The sequence below is a fragment of the Oratosquilla oratoria genome, chromosome 38 (assembly GCF_046742065.1).
Source record: "Oratosquilla oratoria isolate Oo_2021 chromosome 38, ASM4674206v1, whole genome shotgun sequence".
NCBI lineage: Eukaryota > Metazoa > Arthropoda > Malacostraca > Stomatopoda > Squillidae > Oratosquilla > Oratosquilla oratoria.
The window spans coordinates 34,667,835-34,672,255 of NC_134814.1; positions in this window are offsets into that span (position 1 = coordinate 34,667,835).

Genomic DNA, 4,421 nt, shown 5'->3' on the forward strand with positions numbered 1-4,421 from the left:
CCCGGCCATCCTTCCCAACCACCACCTGTGTGTGACCGAATTACCACCGTATAGTATAAATCACAGAAAATAAGTTTCTACATCAAACTGAATATAATTTAGAGCTCTTACCTCTATTCAGTAGACGAAGGCAGTGACTTGAAATGCAGAAGATTGTGACGTCATGTCGTCATTGCTTGGAACTGTACGTAATATTCTAATATACTCATTATGCCTCATAAATGCTAAGTCAAGAGTTGGCTATACTTTTAAATAATAACTATGAAAAATTTAAATATTAATGGTCAGAAAATATGTAATCGGAAAAGTGGAAATTAATTACCTCTATTCAGTAGACGAAGGCAGTGACTTGAAAAGCAGTTGATTGTGACGTCATGTCGTCATTGCTTGGAACTGTACGTAATATTCTAATATACTCATTATGCCTCATAAATGCTAAGTCAAGAGTTGGCTATACTTTTAAATAATAACTATGAAAAATTTAAATATTAATGGTCAGAAAATATGTAATCGGAAAAGTGGAAATTAATTACCTCTCTTCAGTAGACGAAGGCAGTGACTAGAAATGCAGAAGATTGTGACGTCATGTCGTCATTGCTTGGAACTGTACGTAATATTCTTATATACTCATTATGCCTCATAAATGCTAAGTCAAGAGTTGGCTATACTTTTAAATAATAACTATGAAAAATTTAAATATTAATGGTCAGAAAATATGTAATCGGAAAAGTGGAAATTAAAAATTTGGCAAATTGGAAAATTAGTAGTCGTGACGTCACCCGCTCAGAGCTGGGGCTCTTTAGGACCCACAGAGCTGATGTCATGACGTCATGTCTCTTCTGATTGGCTAGTTTTTATTAACTCTCCTTTACTGAACTTCTTTTCCTTCGTCACCCAACTCCAGAAGTGACGATACCGTTGCATCTTTAACTTTGACGAATCCCCGGCCATCCTTCCCAACCACCACCTGTGTGTGACCGAATTACCACCGGACGGCGTAAGCAACCATTAATTTTTTTTATATTAAGATATTATTATTATTATTATTATTATTATTATTATTATTTATTTATTTATTTATTTATTTTTTGTTTTTGTTTTTTTGTCTGATGGTTGGTATCTTTCGCAATGAAGCCATTATTGATTAGTACTTGGATGAAGAGTCTCCATTAGAAATGGAGAGAGTGAGTGGTTTGAAGTAAAGGTGGGACTTCGTCAAGGGTGCGTTATGTCGCCCTGGCTGTTCAACTTATACATGGATGGGGTGGTGCGAGAGGTGAATGCTAGGGTAGTGGGTCAGGGATTGGAGATGGTTAGAGAAAATGGAGAAAAGTGGGAGGTGAGCCAGCTGTTGTTTGCGGACGACACTGCGCTTGTGGCAGGGTCAGAGGAGGGATTGAGGAAGCTGGTGGCAGAGTTTGGGAGAGTATGTGATAGAAGAAAGCTAAAGATAAATGTGGGTAAAAGTAAGGTGATGAGATGTACAAGGGGTGAAAGTGGCAGTAGACTGGAAGTGAACATTAAGGGAGAGCGACTGGAGGAAGTGGATAGTTTTAGATACTTGGGTGCAAGTGTAGCAGGAAAAGGTGGAATGAAGGTGGAGGTAGAATGTAGATTGAGAGAAGCGAGTAAATGCCTTGGTGGTTTAAAGAGTGTAATGAGGAATAGACATTTGGGAATAGATGCGAAGAGGAGACTGTATGAAGGAGTGATTGTGCCAACAGCACTGTATGGGGCAGAAACGTGGAACATAAGAGAAGAAGAGAGAAGGAGTTTGAATGTGTTTGAGATGAGGTGTCTGAGAAGTATGGTGGGGGTTACTAGGCTGGATAGAGTGAGAAATGAGGAGGTGAGGAGGAGAACAGGGGGGAAAAAGGAGCTGGGAGATAGGGTTGATGAAAGAATATTAGGATGGTTTGGACACATGGAAAGAATGAGTGAAGAAAGACTAGTAAAAGAGGTATGAAAGGCAGATGTGGAGGGAGTGAACATGAGGGGACGTCCTAGGATGAGGTGGATGGATGGGGTGAAGGGGGCTTTGGGGAAGAGGGGAATGTCTGTTGAGGAAGGAAGGGAGAGGACGGAAGACAGAGGTGAGTGGAGAATGGTTGTATATGGATGATGTTGTGACTGCATGAGGAGGAATGGGCGGGGGGTGGGGGGTGGGGTAGTATGTGTGAGTGAATTTTGACGCAGCCCGAAGGGATTTCTCCCCGTCCTCGCCTTATATGCAAAGGGGGACGGAGAGGGGGGGTCGCCGATTAAATGAAGCGGCCTTGCTGTGGATGTACTGTGTCTTGCGACACTGCTTCTGACCCAGGGCGGTGGGCAGGGTGCAGGGATGACCCGTCATCCAGGAGGTGCTCAGATGAGAGGGAGGGTGGGAGGGGTGTGGAGTGTAATTAGGGATGAAATGGGTGGGAGTGTTTTTATGCCTTTCCCTTTCTGGCTACCTCCCTTGGAAGGGTGAAAAAGCCTTGGTATATGTATGTATGTACTTGGATGAAGCGCTAAATTTCATTGTACACTTGTTTCTATGTGCTACAGTGGGTGAGTGCTCCTAGGATGTAAGCACCGATGGTAGAGTTCTTATATATCTGAGGGTACTAACTTGAACCGTTAAGGCATTGTCAAGGGTTTGTGGGTTTAGTGTACACTTCTGTGTTAAAAGATTATTCAGTTTACTTCACTAGGAGGTTAAAGAAGGGCAAGGCTCCGCCAACACTATCTTTCATAGTGGAGGTAAGTTCAGAGGTTTCTTGTATTAGGTGTCGGAGTTTTTCATCTTCATTACTGTTCTTGATCTTTATGAAAATGCCATCGATATATCGACAATAAATGTCTGTTTTTTCTGAATACTTCTTCTTCCATGCAACCCACGAAGAACTTTGCAATTAATACTTCAAAGACGGATCCCATTATTTTTTTTTTTTTTGCATCCGACGTATATATGGACCTATGAACAGTTTTTCCTCTATCACAGACAAAATGATGTGTGGCTCTGATCCGTAGGGGCGCCCCATATAGACCCTAAAGTATCAACTGCATGCTATTTTGTCACAATGACATGCAGCCAATAGCCCACACCTACAAAATTAATTATCGTTAGTTAATTTCCGACTCCTAGTCACATGTACTAGAATTTTGTGATTGCATTTAATACTGAAAAAGAATTGTTAAGGCACGGTCCTGAAAGATGATTTATAAAAAGAAGGGAGGGGGAAGAGGTAATAACTTAATCAGTAGTTTACTTTCGACAATTACGAATATCCTTAGCATTGGTCGCCATTTGTTATGGTTCAGGGTGGAAAGATACTTGTTAACTGTAAGGGCATACCGAATGCACAAGTCACAACAAAGTTAGAATGGGGTCATGAAAACACATCAGACTATTGGTATGCCGAAGGACGGAGGACAACGTCATTCATATAATATTTCAGTACAAAATATAATCAAACAGAAACAATAACTAAAAAAATATATTATTATTTCTAACACATAATATATAGAGAAATAACAGGGAAAAGGAAATGAGATAAGTAGTAGATTGAGAGCCGATAAAACTGAAACCTGGATCGTCAAGTAGTCCAGGCCCAAGCGATTATGCTTACAATCCAGAGGAGGTAGGAGCTTGCAGTTTAGCTAGAGGCGAGTCTGCTGAGTTTTGGGAATAACTGGATTATATAGTCGATCTAGGCTGACGTCTTGGCCAGTGATTGGCTGAGGACGGTTCCTAAGGCCGAACTGCCAAACTATCGCTTTGCTGAAGAACGACCAAAGTGGGGGAGGTAGAGATGGCTGACTGCTTGTTCCTTCGAACAAATAGGGAAGTAGAAGGACAGTGGTAGTTGGAAGGGTGTCATTAAGGTGCATGGGTATCTTGAAACCGGGATGGGGTATCGTATCACCTGTCTAGGGGTAGTATCGCGACAATACATACATACATACATACATACATACATACATACATACATACATACATACATACATACATACATACATACATACATACATACATACATACACATACATACATACATACATACATATATATATATACATATATATATACATGTATATATATGCATATATATATATCTATGTATGTATATGTATGTATGTATGTATGTATGTATGTATGTATGTATGTATGTATATGTATGTATGTATGTATGTATGTATGTATGTATGTATGTATGTATGTATGTATGTATGTATGTATGTATGTATGTATGTATGTATGTATGTATGTATGTATGTATGTATGTAGAGTTCCAGAAAAGAACCGTAGTGGAGAGTTGATGGTGGAGATGTGTCTAGAGAGTTGATGATAGCAAATGCAGTGTTTAGGAAGAAAGTCAAGGCTGGTGGATGGAAAGGTGATAGATAGAGAGTTAATGGACTATGAAATGGTAGATAGG